The 18,244-nt window shown below is 41.4% G+C and overlaps 1 non-coding gene across 1 annotated transcript; it reads left to right on the top strand.

Moving 5' to 3' along the window:
- The first annotated feature begins 3,332 nt into the window (after positions 1-3,332).
- On the top strand, positions 3,333-3,467 carry LOC120596477 (small nucleolar RNA SNORA1). The gene has a single exon (XR_005651168.1). It is a non-coding gene; the product is annotated as a small nucleolar RNA SNORA1 (small nucleolar RNA).
- Positions 3,468-18,244: the final 14,777 nt, after the last annotated feature.

Below are 18,244 nucleotides of genomic sequence, written 5' to 3'. Positions count from 1 at the left end.
AAAGTAAAGGGCATTTAATTTACCCGGACTTCCAAGCTGAAAGGGCAAAGATGGCTCCCTAATTTCGAATCTCCCGGGACTCACCCTCTCCGCAAAAGCATGTAAATTAACAAAGAGAGGAAATAAAACCACACATAAACCTCAAATTCCCCGAAGTAGAGAAATCATCCAAATTCCAACGGAACTCCCACCACATGCAGCTGCAAGCCCGTGGACACAGAAAATGTCAAAAGAAGAGGTTTAAGAGACACTGTGAAAACTAGTGGAGGGGCGTGGCGATCTTAGATGGGCACGACCATCATCACTCCCAGGACGTCCAACAGCAAATGCCAAAATACTGAACACAGTCGGAGCATAATAGCCACGAGCACACCAGCAGCAGGAAAGAGCCTTGGAGAAGCATTGCTTCTTGGGAGAATCAGTTTTATACAGTAGGGGAGAGTTACCTCCCCGCCCGAACCCCCATTTGTAGATGTGGTAATGAAGAGAAAGAAGAGATTAAGAAAAGAAAATTAAGAATCCTAAAAAGGAAACGAGAAATAAGAAAAAGTAACTTCCGGCTTCCCTCCTCCACACCTTTCATGAAGGACAGTAAGACGGACAGCAGAGGGCGCACTTGCATGAGGAGTGCCGTCCGTGAGTGTACAGGACTGGAAAACGATGGGTAAATCACATGCATTCAAAACTACTGTTGGAAAGGAAAAGAAATGCAAATCAAAGATTTTTCATAGAGACAGAAAACAGAAGTTCAACTGATAAAATTTTCTTAAAATCGAGCATAAAGCTGAAGAAAACTTAATACCACACTCCAAATTGAATCAAATATCCTCAAATAAGCATTTGGGGATATAGAGAAACACCTCAAATCCAAAACACAAAACTAACAACAGAAAAAGATTAAAAAAAAAAAAGGAAAAAAATGAAACAAAAATTGATCTCAGAGAAGAAAATTAGAAAGCCATATCATAAAAATTAAAAGATGCCCAAGGAAGAATAGATTCAAATAAAAATTTAATAAAAGACATTGAAGAAAAGCAGAAAAACAACCAAGAGAATGAAAATTAGATAAAGAAGTAAAAATGGTCAGAGAGGAAGTGATTGAAATGGAAGATAGACAAAGAGCTGACATTTAAAACTGTAATCCAAGAAGACTTTCCAAAAATAAGAGATCTGGATCTACACATCGAAAGGACTCACTATGTAAACCTGACACTGATTCATCAGCTCTAAGAAATATCCTACTAAAGCCATTAGACTTTAAAGATAGGAAATCCCCAAGGCCTCCAGGCAAAAATATGAAATAATAACTTTTAAAGGCATCAGAATTAGACTGATATCAGACTTTTAAACAATAGCATACATTTTATGAGGTACCAGAATAGTCAAATTCATAGAGACAGAAAACAGAGGTGACCAGGTGCTGGAAGCGGGGGAAAAGAGGAGTTATTGTTTAATCGGTGCAGAGTTTTTGTTCGAGATGATGAAAACATTTTGGGTATAGATAGTGGTGGTAGAGACACAACATTTTGAAAGCATTTAATGCCACTGATTGTACATTCATGAATGATTAAAATGATAAATATTATATATATTTCAACACAAAAATGTAATTAACATACGAACCAAGGCAATAGTGCAGGAGTATTCTCAAAAAACTCGTGGAAGCAATCCAAGGATGTTATATTGAACTGAACCGTCTTACAAATATCAAAACTACAAAAAGAAACAGTTTGAAATGTGCAAGAACTCAGGGAACATAGTACACACGTGCCTTTCCTGAAGAACCTACTATAGAATGAGCCTCATCGGAGAGATGAACTCTTTAAAAAAGAACTGTTAGTAAGCATTTCATACATTTCAATTGTAGAGCAGAGATTAAAACAAGGTTGGGGCAAGGCATAAACATATATTCTGAAAAAGCAAAACAAATGCAACTAAAAAATGGTAGGAAGCGAAAGGAGATAGAGATTATTGACTATCGAGTGATGGGAACAAAAGATACCATTCAAAACTAACAGACTAGATAGTAAAAAGTTAAGAAAAAATAGGATTAAGGGCATTATAAAATATTAATACAAAGATAACAAAATATCAGAACAAAAATACAGACCTTCCTAAATACCAATTAATTTAAAATGAGCAAAGAGGATACATCAAATAGAGAAACTATAAATATAATCTACCATTTCTTCCATTTCTCTTTGCACCTCTTGTATTTTACATTTTAGATAGAGAATTGATATGGAATGTGGTGCGTATTCATAACTAATGATCAGAGCCATTCACAAACCACTCCCAGCCAACTTGACAAAAAATAAGTAAAGATGTAAAAATATAAACAAAATAATCAGTTAGCTAGTTCTTTTGGATATGTATTGCTATGGATGAATTGTGTCTCCCCGCAAACATCATACGTTGAAGTCCTAACCTCCAGTGTGAATGGTATTTGGATAGGGGGTCATTGGGAAGTATTAGATAATAAGGGTGGGCCCCTCATGATGGCATTAGTGCCCTTATAAGAAGAGGTCAGGTGAGCACATGGCAAGAGGGTGACCACCTACCTACAAGCCATGAGAAGAAGCCTCAGAATGAAACCTTGACCTTGGACATCCCAGTCTCCAGAACCATGAGAAATACATTTCTGTTGTTCGAGCCACTCCATTTATGGTATTTTGTTATGGCAGCCTGAGCAGACTAATACAAATATCAAACACTACACCTTAATAATAGAGAATATATCTTTTTCTTAAGCATACTTTGACCATTCCCAAAAATTGAAGGTATATTTAGACATGAAGAGACATCAGTAGATTTTATAATGTAAAATCTCTTATCAAATAAAATAAAAATAGTCATTAAAAACAAAACAAAAGAAGCTAAAAGTTCACTCCATTCTTAGGCGAGAAGGGAAATACACACAGAAATCACAAAATTTCTGAAAAATAATGATATTTTAAAATTACGTATCAGAATCTATGGTGTACATTGAGAGCCATAGTGAGAGGATTCACAGCCTTAAATACTAACACCAATAAAATGAGAGAATTAAAATCAGTGAATTGTTCTCAATTCAGAAAGCTAGAAAAATAATCCAAAAGAGAGCACAAGAAAAGAAATAATAAAGGTAAAAGTAGAAATTGGTGCTGTAGAATACAGAAAGTCACCAGTTAAAGTTAATATATCAAAACCCTAGCTTTTTGCAAATACAGTACTAAAAAAATAGACAAAACCTTGAATTGAATCGAGCAAAAAATGAGGCTGAAATATACAGAATAAGTAATGACAAGGGAAAACAACTATTGATAGAGAGGAAAGTCTTAAAAATCATTATAAGCCTCATTATAGATGAAAATGGGCACTGTTCTTCACGGTGTCCAGAAATAATTAATGTGGCTACATTGAGACAGAGGTTATGTTTCCATCACAGTAAGTTTATTGCAGTGATGACAATGAGACCTGTAACATTTTTTTAAAAATAAAAATCATTATAGACTACTTTGCATGTCTATGCAAATACATTTTTGAAACCTGGGTTTTAAAAATGTTGCCAAAACTGACTTGATTGTGTTTATAATAATCCAGTATCATTCTGCAAGATTCACCTATTTTCTGCACAGGCCAAATAGGCAAGTTGAATGAAGATGTGATGGGAATCACCACTCCAGCATCTCTCAAGACCTTGACAATGGCAGTAACGACTGCAGTCCCTCTGGGAATATGGTATCGTTTTCGGTTTACTAATTTTGTAGGTTCTAGTGGTTTCTATTTGGCCTTTCACACTGTAAAACAGCCCTTGCTCCCTAGGTCAGGGAACCACTGTGGGGGTCCTGCCAGGTGCTAAAATGTCTATTCCGATTACCCATTCCAGAACTGGGGTGTAGCCCCCGGATGGATTTGCGCCCCCGCTGGGCATGCTGTGAATGGGATCTGAGCTAAAACTCCATTAATCACCTGACCGCCCTAAGCCCCTACTTTGACTGGACATTTTGGGTCTCCAGGAATTAGTATCACTTCAGAATCAGTATCCAATAATCCTTGGAAAGTCTATTTCTTTTTCCCTAATCCACAGTCACTCTGGTAAACAACCATTAGTCCCCTGGGGGAAGACTGGGAGAAAGACTAACAGAGACAATTTGGGGTAATCTAGCAGAGTCCTCTCCCGAGGGGATCCCGCCTCACCTTCATTCATGGGTTTTTGGGCCCCTAGGTCTGTAAACAGGAACAAGTCTAGGAATTAACTGAGAGGCCATGACTCTCTGTTTTTGTGATTCAAGACAGACTTCTCTTCACTCAACCTAGAACTCTTATACAGATTAAGACTTTTTCTTTTTGAAGGACACTATGATCAACTAGCCAATGAGTACATCTCCGTAAATCAGACTATTCTGACTGCTGCTTCGCCTCCGCTGTCAATCCTGCTATTGGAGCATAAAAGCAGCCATAGACAATATGTAAATGAAAGAGCATATTTTAGTAACATTTCTATTATGGACCTTGAAATTTGAATTTTATATAATTTTCATGTGTCACGAAATCTGACTCTTCTTTTGATTATTTTTAGCCATGTAAAAATGTAAAAAACATTCCTAGCTTGTAAGTTGAACAAAAAACAGCATTGGGGCAGATTTGCCCACAGGCATAGTTTGCCAATCCTTGCCTTGGGGGTTACAATATACATCTTTAATTAATCTCAATCTGATTTCAAATAATAGCATGCTACTCCACATATAGGAAAAGAACCTCACAGCAGTATATTCACAATTTCTCCTTCCCACCTTTTGTGTATTATTGTCACACGTTTTATATTTACATACACTATAAATCGATACTACATTGTTGTCGTTTTTGCTTTTAATAGTCATTTATCTTTTAGGGTGGTTTAAAATAAACTAAACGCATCTTTTATATTTACTTTCTTTTTAACCATTTCTAGAAACGTTCATTTCTTTGAGTGTATCTAAGTGCCTGTTCTGGTATTATATTCTTCCACATGAAGAATTTCCTGTAAGATTTCTTAAAATACAGATCTGCTGATAATGAAACCTCTCAGCTTTTGTTGATCTGAAGAAGTCTTTATTTCCCCTCATTTCTTATATTTTTAAAATTTACATACAGTAAAAGTGACCTTTTTATGTACAGTTCTATCAGTTTTGAGTTATGTATAGAGTCATATAACCATCACATCAGAATAGTTGTACTTTCATTAAGAAAGAAGAAAGAAAGCTTTTTATTTTGAAATAATTATATACTCACAGAAAGTTGCAAAAAAAATATACTAGACAGTATTAGAAAGTCCTGTGTACCCTTCATCTCAATTTCCCCAATGGTAACTATTACATAACTATTACATTACACCGTACAATATCAAAACCTAATATTGCGAATTCAAGAAATGGACCTTAGTGCAGTACTGTTAAGCAGACTTATTCAGACCTTATTTAGATTTCACCAGTTTACACATACACTCCTGTATGTGTGTGTGTGTGTGTGTGTGTATATAGTTGTATGGAATTTTATACCATGGATAGATTCATGTTACCAGTGCCTCAACTTTTGAAAGATATCTTTACTGCATATAGAATTTTGGGTTGACAGTTTGAAGATATCAATTCATTGTCTTCTGCTTACGTAGTTTCTGATAAGAAGCCTGTTGTAATTCTTAACTTTCTATGTAATCATGTCTCCCCCGCTCCCCCAGTTCCTTTGGGATTTTCTCTTTACTTTGATTTTCAGTGGTTTGACTAGCATGTATCTACACATTTTTGTTCTTTGTTTTCTTAGGGGTGAGAAGGTGTGATTTATCCTGTTTTGTGTTCTCTGTGATTCTGATATCAATGCTTTGATGGTTTCATCGTGTTTGGAAAATTCTTAGCCATTATCACTTCCAATATTTGTTCTGCTCATTCTCTCTCTTCCTTCATTCCTGGATCCACTTACACACATATTAGATAATTTGATATTGTCCCATAGTTCTAGGATGTTCTGATCTGTTTTGTTTTGTTTTCATTTATTTTTCAATTTGTGTTTCAGTTTGGATAATTTCTATTGGCCTATCTACAACTTTACAGACTCTTTCCTCGGTTTTATTTCTAGAATTTCCATTTGGCTCTTATAGCTTCCATGTCTGCTGAAATTTCCCATCTGTTTATGCATGTGGTCCATGTTTTCTACTAGCACTTTGAACATATAAATCATGATTATTTAAAATTCATTGTCTAATAGTTTCAATAACTGCACCATTTCTGAGCCTGGCTTCATTGATTGCTTTGTCTCTCTCTCTCTCTCTTTTTTATTTTTGTTTACTTTTTTTTAATTATATAATTTTCAGTTGTACATTATCATTTGACATCTGTATATCCTATTGTGTGTTTGCCACCCAAAGTCCAGTTTCCTTCAGCTACCATATATTTGATCCCCTTTACCCACTTCACCCTTCCCCTATGCCCCTATATCTGACCCCCTTTACCTCGTCTACTTCCCCTCTCCTCTCCTCCCCAACCCCACTAGTAACCACTAGTCTATAGTCCATGTCCATGTCTGATTATTTGTCCTACTCATTTGTTGCTTTTAGGTTTATATTCCACATATAAGTGTGATTTTCAACTTTTTCTGTCTGCCTTATTTTGCTTAGCATGATTATCTCAAGGTCCATCCATGTTGTTACAAATAGTAGTATTTCATCTCTTCTTATGGCTGAGTAATATTCCGTTGTATATATGTACCACAGCTTCTTTATCCAGTCATCCATCATAGGACTCTTCAATTGCTTCCATGTCCTGGCCACTGTGAATAATGCCGCTATGAACATCGGTGTGCAAATATCTTTTTGGATATGGGTTTTCAAGTCTTTGGGGTAAATACCCAGTAGAGGGATTGCCAGATCATATGGTAGATCAATTCTTAGTTTTCTGAGGAAACTCTATACTGTTTTCCATAGTGGCTGTACCAATTTTCAGTCCCACCAGCAGCATATGAGGGTTCCTTTTTCTCTGCTACTTTGTCTCTTGACAGTGGGTTGTGGGTTTCTTTTCCTTGCTTGTTAGTGTTATATAATGTTTAACTAAATGCCTGACATTGTGTGTAAGATAGCAGAGACTAAATTAAATAGCATAATTTCTGAAAATCTTCTTCTGCTAGACAATTACTATAGGGGCTTAAATCAATCTAGTCAGGTTTGGACTGGTTTGGACTTTGTTGTTGCTATGGTTACCTTCATTGCACCACTGACTTCCAATTCTTCTAGCATTACCTCAAGTTTAGGATGGGGCTGGGTTGCTGGAGGGATTTTTATCAGTGTTCTTGCTCCACCATTCAGCTTTACATTCTTCATTGGGTTGCTGTTGTGTGTTACTTGGTGCTTACTAGCCTGGGGTGGGGTAGGGGGTCTGTTTTCCTGGTCCAGCCCCAGCCTTAGGCAAACTGTATCCTGGGCTGCAAACCAAAAAGTTAAGCCCCAGCTCAGACTGTCTGGGTTTAATTCTGGCTCTCACAGTAAATCCCTGTTACCTGGGGCAAGTTGAGTAACCACTTCCACGCTCGTTTTCTTCATCTGTAAAATGGGTTTTGAGATTCGTAAGAATTCAAGTAATTAATACATGTAAAGAGTTCAGAATAGTGTCTGACACAGAGTGCTTAATAAATATCAAGGGTTTTTGTTTGTTTTGTTTTATTAATTCCTTCAATCACCTATCCATTCAACAAATGTTGAGAACCTGCTATGTGCTAGTAATTGTGCTACGTGCTGGGAATATAACATTGAAAGAGTTAGGGGTCTTGTTGTTAGCTGCCAAGAAGGGCAGTCAAAGGACAAGAAATTACAATTGTAAAGAGCACTGTAAATCTGGAAGTGCAGGGGAGTATAAATGTGTATCTCTGAGGAAGTAATCTTTGAGCTGAGACTTGAAGAGCAAGCAGAAATTTGCTAGGTAAAAGGCAGGGAAGAGTGAGCCAGGCAAAGGGAATAGTATGTGTAAAGTCTGAATTAGGAAGAAGCTTGAACATATGCAAGCAACTGGAAGAAGGCCAGTGGCCATTGGAGGCATCCTTCAGGCCATGATGAAGATCGGGCTTTATCCTCAGTTCAATGGGAAACTATTGGAGAGTATAAGCATGAGAGTGGCATAAATCAGCTTTAGGTTGCAGTTCTGCTGCCTGTGCAGAGCATGGGTGGGAGTGAAAGCACGGAAATCAGTCAGGAAGCAGAGGGAAAAAGGGAGCATGACACATCCAGGGTAGCAGGGAGCCTGCACCTGGACCCTGCGTTCCATTTCCACTTTTTTCCAGAGCACGGAGAGGGAGTTCGCCGCTTCTTGCTAGTTTTAAGATATGACCACCAGATGGCGCAAAACCCTAAAGAAACGCTTGGAATAAGCCTTGAGTCCACCTCCCTGAGACGGAGTCCTGGGTCTCAAAGACAGCCCAAGGGAGTTCCCTCCCTTGCCCAGTTAGATGACTGCCAGGAGCCAGCCTTCAGCTCCTTAGGTGTTTTTGTTAGAAGGCAGTAAGTAAACTGAAGGAATGCTGGACTGGGAGCCCAAAATGTGAGTTCCACTCCCTTCCCCACAGTCCCTGACTTGGGCAAGTTATTTCACCTCTTTGAGCCCCTGATACTTACAAGATGGAGCTAACAGTCCCTGCCACTGTTCCTCCTTTTGCTCCTCCATCTGGCCCAGGCCCCGGGCCCTCATTTCGGAGAGGCCGTGTAACTTAGGGCTCAGAACCTGGTTTTATGCCCCTGGGTTTAATCCTCATTCTATCACAAACTAGCTGTGTAACCTTGGTCAAGGGACTTCACCTCCCAGCACCCCAGTTCAATGGGATTCCTAACCTTGCATGGCTGCAAATTATGAGAATATCCATAAGTACTTACGCAGTTGTTGGCACAAATAATAAACGCGCATTTGTTAGTCAGATAGAAATTTGACTCACATTCATGAAGTGCTTACTTAATAAATCTCTAGGCCTCAGGCTCTGCTAGTAATTCCTTTTGTGACTTTTGGCAAGATTTCTTCCTTTTTCTGAGCCCCAGTCTCTCCAACAGAAAAATAGATTAGATTGTATACTCAGAAGCCATTCCAGCCCTGACATCCCAAGCTGCTTCTTTCTCCTTCCCTCCTCCCCCCTCTCTCCCTTTTTTCATTTATCCATCACTTATTCGTTTGTTTAACAATTACTTATTGAGTATCTACTATATTCCAGGTGCAGGAAACAAAACAGACCCACATCAAAACAGGTGTGCATCATTGAAAGCCAGCCCGTTGGAAGCACGTTTGTACAAAACCTTCTTTGTCCTCTCCCCTAGCAATCAATCCTTGCAGGTTATTTCATGTTTGAAACAGGAAAATATTGTGCCAAGAGTTTATTTCTGTGCATCTCTGTGCGGCTGTATACACACACACATTTATATATAACATTTGCAGCAGCGTTGTCATGGGAACCATTTTTTGGTGTCTCTGGGCATGAGGGATGCCTGTGAGTGGAGGAGCTTTTATGGAACACCCCTGCGTGCACTTTTGTGTGGTGCAAAACCCTGCTGGGAGAGTTACCCCAAGAGCCTTTGTTGGCCCTTTTGATCATCGCTGCCTATTTTTCTCACTGATCTTGTCGGATGTGAGTGAACTTCACTGAGAGAACTGAATGTCAAGCTCAATGACTGGCAGAGTAAGATCCTCTGGGACTATTGCCAGCCAGCAGCCTGGATAGGTCAGCTTGGGTTTTTTGTTTTTGGGGGGTTTTTTTTGTTTGTTTTTTGGTCTTTTTAAAACCCTTGATTTGGGAATGTTTAAGGCTTTAGGGAAGACTTGGATGGAAAGACAAAAGCAGCCAGGGTATATATTTTCAGAAACGACAGCTGCAGCAGCCACTTTTGAACTTGCTAGGCAGTGCCAGCGAGAGGGAGGGGAGGGGCTCACTATTCACCCGGCAGCTACTCTGGGCCTGGCTCCATCCTGGGAGCTTTGCATATGTTATCGCCTGTAATCCTCGAATCCACCCTGTAAGATAGACATTGTGGATCTTAGCAGGAGACTGGGATTAGAGAGGGAAAGTGGGCAAGCTCGCAAGTGGTAAAGCCAGAGTCAAACCCAGGTTGGGCCTGAACCCAGAGACGAGGCTTTAGCCACGACATCGTTCTTCCAGATAACTTCCTGTAGCCAAGTTCCTCTCATTTCCAGGCCAGGAGTTGGGGTGAGGGGCGGCCAGGAATGACAGTCCAGGGATTCAAGTCCTCCCAAACCCCAAGCCGCAGTGGCAGATCCAGTCATGGGCGGCTCTGAGGATGACCAGCTAGGATCTATGTAAATATGACCTTTTACCTGAATATAAGAGCTGGCTGGTGTTTTGGTTTCGTGAAGCTTTACTGTGTACCAGGCAGCTTCCGCTTAGCATAAAGTCCCCTGTGATTGGTGCTTTATTATCATCACTGCATTACAGATCTAAAAAGACTGAGGCACAGAGAGGTTAAATGTCTTGCCCAAGATCACACAATTAAATGAGCTGTGATTTGAACCCAGGCAACCTGGTTCCAGAGCCTGAGCTCTTAACTCTTGTGCTTTCCCGGTCCATGGATGCAGTTCACAACCGAGCCACGTGGGCCCTCCCCTAAGAGCTTCAGCTGTCTGAGAGATAAGAGTTGAAGGGAGAGGGAAGAGGATCCCCACTTACTGACGACCTCCTGTGTACCCAGGACTGTGCTAGGTCTTTCTACCTCCCAGCTTTGCGGGCACATTGGATCCACTAGCATCCCCTGCACACAGATGAGAGAAATCACGGCCCGGAAGAGAGAAGTGATTTAACTAAGGTCTCAGAGATGAGATCTGAGCCAAGGCCTGCTCTTTCTGGAACCGAAGCCCTCGGCTGTAGAAGTAGAGCCGTACTGCCTCTCCCACATTTCTCAGTGATGGTAACAAAGAGAGGTGTGCTCAGGTGTTGGAGCAGGTGAAGGCCACTCCAGACCCCTTGTGTGGTGGAGGACTCAGAACTGCTCAAAGAGAGGGTGCTCCCCCTAAATCTACCACAGTAGGGTTCCGCTCAGTAACACAATCACCATCTAACCCTCGACTATTTATAAAAAGCGTCTCCTATGTTCCAGGCTCCGTGTGGGAACTAGGCATATGGCAACGAATGAAAGTCTCCCTGCCATTGAGAGCTTATATTCTAGCAAGGAGCAGCCATGATGCAAGTAAGTACGAAAGTAAGTGAAAAGTGAAGGAAGCTATGGGCATGAGTAACAGGGACTTACTGGGCCCGGGTTAACTGATGTGGGTGTTTTACATTTATTTAAGGGAGACCTTCCTCACACATGGGCTTGAGAAAGCCAAGAACATAACTTAGTGCTTTTGGCCAAAGCGGAGGGCCGGCCATGCTACGGTAATGAAATGAAAAAGGTTTCTATTTACTTTATGTTCAGAAAGCAAGTTGTAATACTTAACCCCAGGCCATTTCCAGCTCCGTTGAAGAGATAAATAAGCGAACGTTCATTGAATATTTACTTACTATGTGCCAGGTACCAGGCTATGTAAGCCCTTACGAATGCAGTGTGAGAGAATAAGAAAATAATGTCCCAGTACTGAAGTAGCAGGAGCGACTGAGTCTATCTGGGGGGAAGGGGAGCAGAATCAAGGAGAGTTTGTCCCTTAAGATGACGCTTAAGCTGGGTTGTGAAGAATAAATAGGAGCTTGCTAGGCACTCCAGGAGCAGCACACACTCCAGGTGGAGGGAGCAGCGTATGGAAGATGTGGAGACATCAAAGTGTATGGCCGTTCAGGGTGCATTATCAGCAGAAAATCGGCAGGAACTGAGGGTGTGAAGACTGGCAAGAGCCAGGCGCAGTAGGGCTGTAGGTACCTGGCTGAGGAACCTGGCCCCTTATCCACTTCCCCTGAATATGGGTGAGAACCAAGCATCTTCTTCAATTTTTCTATTCAACTGGAAGAAAAGGCATGTAATGAGGGTAGGGAAAAAAAAAAGCATGATTGCCAAATTTGGCAAACTGAAAAATGTTCATGTGCAGAATTAATTCTAAATTGCTGCTATTTTCATTCTCATGCCTGTGGGAAAGGCAGAGCATAGCAACACGCCTCAGCCTCTTTCCAGGTGTCTGGAGTGCCACAGGCCAGGCCAGGCCGGACTGGCAGGCTGGCTCCCACAGAGACCATCAGAGCCAGCCTGGGGCTTGGCACCAGCTGTGGGCATCTGTAAATCCAGCTTCCTCTTCTAGTCATCAGATAGGGGGAAAATCGGAGTCCAGGATTTTCCCAAGGCAGCAAACTTGGCAGGATGATTAAATGTTGTCAGGCTTGAAAAAGGCCAGGAGAAGGCTGGGCCACCCAGGGTAGAAGGATGTGGTTTCCAGATTCAAGATGGGCTATGTGTGTGATTGTGTGAAGTGCCTTGGTTTAGAGAGTGCTGGAGGACTGCTAGGTAGGTTTTAGAGACTTTTCACTGGGCCAGGCCCAGTGGTAGGCACAGTTGATCTCAGTAACAGGGCAGCTCAGTAGATTTGGTGTGTAGGGGGTTCTGCTAATAAGGCCTGTCATCAGTGAGCTCAAAGGCTGCCTCGTCCCCAGGCCCAGCAGCCACCTCCTGAACATGATGGATGATTAGTCAGATAAGGGAGGAAGGAAGCCTCTGTTATGATTCACCCACGTGCAGGCAGTATTAGTACTCAGACCTCCATCTGCGCATTATGAGGATTAAATTAGTTATTACATGTAAAGGGCTTTGCTCAATACCTGGCACATAGTAAGTGCTCAGAAAATGTTAGTTATTGTTGTTTCTATCAGCCAGACATGCTCACTGTTGGTTTTTGTTCATTTATTTAATCCTCACAACAGCTCTAGGAAGTAGGAATAGGTTTTTAAAAATTATTTTTTTATGGTTGAGGAAACTGAGGCACAGTGGGGTTATGTAATTTGTTTAAGGACACATAGTTAAAAGTGGCAGAGTTGGAAGCTTCTATAACTCAATAAAAATAAAAAAACCAAACCCAATTAAAAAATGGGCAATGAACTTGGATAGACATTTCTCTAAAGAGGGAATCAAATGGTCAATAAGCTCATGAAAAGATGCTTAACACCACTAATCATTAAAGAAATGCAAATCAAAACCATACAATGAGATACCACTTCAAACCTATTAGGATGGCTACTATAAAAAGAAAAAAAGAAAGAAAGGATGGAAGGAAGGAAGGAAGGGAGGAAGGAAGGAAGGAAGGAAGGAAGGAAGGAAGGAAGGAAGGAAGGAAGGAAGGAAGAGATGACAAATGGTGCAGCCATTGTGAAAAACAGTATGGTGGTTTCCAAAAAGTTAAACAGAATTACCATGTGATCCAGCCATTCCAGTTGTAGGTATATACCCCAAAGAATTGAAAGCAGGAACTCAAATGGTTACGTGTACATCCATGTTTAAAACAGTCAAAAGCTGGAAACGACTCAAATGTCCACTGACATATGAATGGATAAGGAAGGAAGTGGCATATCCATACAGTAGTATATCCATACAGTGGTATATCCATACAGTGAATTACTATTCAGCCTTAAAGAGGAATTAAATTCTACTACGTGCTACAAGATGCATGAACCTTAACAGCATTGTGCCAAGTGAAATTAGCCAGACACAAAAGTACAAGTATTATATGATTTCATTTATACAAGGTACCTAGAGTAATCAAATTCATAAGGACAGAAAGTAGAATGGTGGTTGCCAGGGACTGAAGGGAGGGGGACTGGGGAGTTGTTTAATGGGTACGGAGTTTCAGTTTGGGATGAAAAAATCCTGGAGGAAGACAGTGATGGTGACCGCACGCATTATGAATGCCACTGAACGTGAATATCATTTAATGCCACTAATTGTATACTTCAAAATGGTTAACGTGGTCAATTTTATGTTGTGTATTTTACTACGAAAAGAAATAGTAGCAGTTTAGGATCAGGATCCAGGTCTATTTGTCCCCAGGTCCCCTGGGATGGTTCCCTGGATCTCCTTTCCCCTTTCTAGGAAAATGTTGTCCATTTTTGTTCAGAACTGACCAGCAGAGAGAAAAGCAGTATCTTGATGATGACGCACACATCCAGAAGGAATTAATTCTATTTTCCAAACAGGCATTTGCAAGCGATGCTCAACTTGAAGCACAGGCTAATTCTTCCCACGTTGGGTGAGAGAATGAAGTGCTAAGGAGTCAGAACACGGTAACTGCTCCATCATCTCCATTCTCCTCCCACTCCCATGATGTGTACCCATAGCATTCATTTTGTTAGTCAGGCAACAAACATTTATTGGGCTAGTCAGGCAACAAATATTTATTGGGCACTCCAATATGCGTTTTTCCAACATCACCGAGCAATTCTCAGACACTTCCTGGGGGTCCTACAATTTAACTCAATTCTGACACTATCTACCTGAAGATAGCATCAGATCCCACAGGTTAAGGGCTTGGTTCTATAAGACTACCTCCCCCTCTTCAGTCATAAGTCCGGTTGTCAACTGTGCTTCTGACCAACAGACTAGAGATCAGAAGTTCCCATGACTTTTTCCTAGGGTTCAATTAATTTGTTGGAGCAGCTCACAGAACTCAGAAAAACATTTTTTTTTATTGGATCACCGGTTTATTATAAAAGGGTATAACTCAGAAGCAGCCAGGTAGAAGAAATGCATAGGGTGAGTGTGGGGAAGGGGGTTCAGAGCTTCCAGGCTCTCTCTCAGGTGCCACTTCCTCAGTATGCATGTGTTCACCAACCAGGAAGCTCTCAGAACGATGTCCTTTTGGGTTTTTATGGAGGCTTCATTACATAGGCATGATTGAGTCAAATCGTCAATGGCCGATGATTTAATTAATCTCCAGCCTCTCTTCCTTTTCCATAGATCAGAGGGTGGGACTGAAAGTTTCAACCCTCATATCATGTGGTTCGTTCCCTTGGCAACCATCCCCCTCTCAGGTGACCTAAGGGCTTTCCAAAAGTCACCTCATTAACATAAAATACTTTTAACTCCAACTGAGAAGGGAAGACAGTAAAGGGCTCTGAGCAGAGAGGTTACATGATCTTAACTTTTTAATGTAGATAATTATGGCGCATACTTAACTTGTATGTCCAGTTACCTATTTCTTTTCCCAATTAGATGTGGTCTCACATTCCTCTCATAGTTGTGACTCAATAAATGTGTGTTAAATGATTTCTGAAGACTGGCTGACACTCCAGAAGAAGGCATGCAGGGGAGGAATGGCCAATGCTTGAAATGGGAAAAGATCAAGGGGTGGCATCCTGCTTCTTCTTAAGGAGAGGATGACATCAGAGAAATACCTTGGCCTAGCAGTGAAAGGAAGTCATGAGTTTCTGTCTTGGTTCCGCTGCTCGCTTGTTGTATGACCGTGAGATAATGCTTTCCTACTTCTGGGTTCTATCCCTGAACTTGGGTGAAGTAATCTCTACAGCATCTTCAGTCCTGACTAGAGTCTATTATAATACTTTTTTAAAAATTGTGGTAAAATACAAAGAACAAAATTCACCATCTTAATTAACCGTTCTGTGATAATACTTTTTGCTCCGTCTCGCATCCTGGTTAAGATGAACTATCTGTAGCCGTGGTGGCTGATGAGGACTGTGGTCACCTGCAGGAATAGCTGAGAAATGGAAGGCCATTACTCACACTGTGGGCGAAGGGTTAGGACCAATTGGTCCAGGAGAAGTGACAGTGGCAGCAAATTAGAGAATCTGCAATTTTGCCCTGGAAGAAAAAGGGAAACAATTAAGCTTCGTTGAGGGGTTACTTTGACTCTCTAGAAACAAGCTCCTTTAAGAGTTGCTTTAATCCTTTAGAGGCAGACTTCCTGTCTTCATTTTGCAAATGGCTCAGAGAAGTTAGGAAACTTGCTTATGTTTGATTAGCTAATCTGTCAGGTTAGAATCCCCATGTCTTTCAAGTTTATGACCTTTGAAAGGGACCACCACTCTCACAGACCACAGGTCTCTGTGATGGTGGGAAGGACCTGTGCAGCTCTTTACTGAAGAGCATTCGTGGTGATTACAAACATGCCTGCAGCATAGGGAACGGGACAAACTATTTCTTTATTTTTCCCATTGGGGTTTCTCTCCTTCTATCCACATATACTTCAGACGGGTTCCTGCAGTCTCTTTTTCCTTAGTCTTTCTAACTCCTCCTTTTTATTTGTTTTTATTTTTTAAAACCCTCTTGGCCTCCCATCTCTATGTCTTAACTGCCTAGGGCCACCAAGGTCCATGCCCAGCTCTGCCTTGTCAGGCCTTGGGGGATGTCTACATGTCTCAGAGTGGAGCGCCGAAAAATATACAAACTCTCCGTGGCTGCTAAAGATGACATCTGTTGGCATAACATGGCTTGTGTTTATGCTAGGTGGCCAGCTCCCCCCAGGAGGAAAAATAAAGGGGGCAGAAAACTTCACCTTGCAACAATGTTTTCCAAAGTTTCAATTAAAAAATTCAGGGTTTTCCCAAGCCCAGTCTCCAGTTCAGAGAAACAGAGCTGTGACCCCACATGATCACAGATAAGCAAAGCACTGTCGCCCAGCCACGAGGAGATGTGTAAACCAAGTCTTCACTTGTCTTCCACTCTTTGAATAAAGATGAAGAGGCAGATTTATTTGGGGGTGGGGAGGGTGCGGGTCTCTGCTGGAGGGAGCGTGGTGGGCTCTGGGAACAGTGGATGGTTGGTCAAAGACACAACAGTCCTCTGTGGGCTAGCATTACCTGCTCCAGGATATTCTCACCCTTCTCTCCCTGCTCAGTGAGGCCCAGCCTGGGCTCTGTGGTACCTAGGGCTTCTCCAAGGTAACATGAAATCCTCCGGCAATTCACAATTATTCTGTCCTTCAGTAAGTTTCACATCTTATTTATTGAGTGCTAGATATCAAGGATAATTTAAATGACTAAGTAATGTTCCCCTGTAAATGAATAATAGCTAAAATGTATCCAAAAATTACTATGAGCCCAGGACTGGGCTAAGTGCTTTATATTTGTTGTCTTATTTCTCATGCTAGGAAGTAGTCTCCATTTTACAGATGAGGAAACTGAGGCTTGGAGAGTTAAGTAATTTCTCCAAGGTCATACAACTAATAAATGGTGGGGCTGAGACTCAAACTCAGGTTTTGGTTCCAATGGTTGTTCTCTTAACTGCTCCACACTGAGAGTGCTCTGAGAGCTAAGCATCCACTGCGGAGGGAGCTAGAAGAGGGGTACCTAGCTCAGCCTGGGGAGTGAGGAAAGGCTGCCTGGAGGAGGTGAGGGCTGACTCAAGCTTAGGGCAGGAATCAGCCAATGGGCTAAGTGGGGAGAGAGTAGTGTGGGGTTATAGATGGAAGGAACAATCTGCATACAGAGCAAGAAGGACCAAGATAGCTGCAACTGTGGATGTGAGGTGGAGAGTGGCAGGATGGAAGCGGAGTCCAGATTTTGAAGGATCGTGAATTTAGACTGGATCTTGAAGGCAGTGGGGGAACCATGTAGGCTCTTGGCAGGCAAGTTCACAAAGTCAGTTTCGTTGACTGTGCCTCTGGCCACACTGGAGAGGTGGCTGTGTTAAAGGCAATGTGGCCAATCAGACCTGGAGTAAGATACCTTGGGTTTGAATACCGGGATTTCCACTTCAAAGTTATGCAAGCCATTTCTTCATACTTCTGAGCCTCAGTTTCTTTTCTTGTAAATGGGATATAATAACATCTTAAGGGAGTTGTTGCGGGGAATGAGTAAATCTCAGCAAAAATGTTTAGCAAAGTTGTACCATGGCAAATCGCAGGTGTGCAATCAATATTAGCTGCTCTGTGTGAGAGGGAGGTGTTGAGCAGGCCAAGAAAAGAAAGAGCTCTCTACCTTTTTGACTTTGCTCTTTATGAACCTCTCTGCATTGATTGGTGGGGCCAGAATCTTATCAGAGACTTTTACACTATTTTGCCCAAGGTCTATCTGTTTTAAGAGATAATGCTCATAAAGTACTTAGCAAAGACCAGGCAAACAGTAATTGCCAGATCCTTGTAACTATTATTACATTAGAAAATGAAACTAGCTCAGAAAAGCAGAATCAATTATCGGTCTGTTAGCACCCTAGTGTAAATGAGATAACAAATTCTTTCTTGGAAAAAGGTTTTGATTGAAATAAGGAAGTCTGAGGTCTCAGAATCCTGGGAACTGAGGGACACTTGGGAATTTTTCCTGGAGCCAGTCAAAGAGCAGCGAATCCAATCCTAAGTAATCAGGTGTTACAAATCCAAATGGTCTA

This window comes from Pteropus medius, unplaced genomic scaffold (genome assembly GCF_902729225.1).
Source record: "Pteropus medius unplaced genomic scaffold, Ma_sr-lr_union100, whole genome shotgun sequence".
In the NCBI taxonomy this organism is placed as follows: domain Eukaryota; kingdom Metazoa; phylum Chordata; class Mammalia; order Chiroptera; family Pteropodidae; genus Pteropus; species Pteropus medius.
The sequence above is the reverse complement of the archived record's forward strand: the minus strand, read 5'-3'. Positions and strand labels throughout refer to the sequence as shown.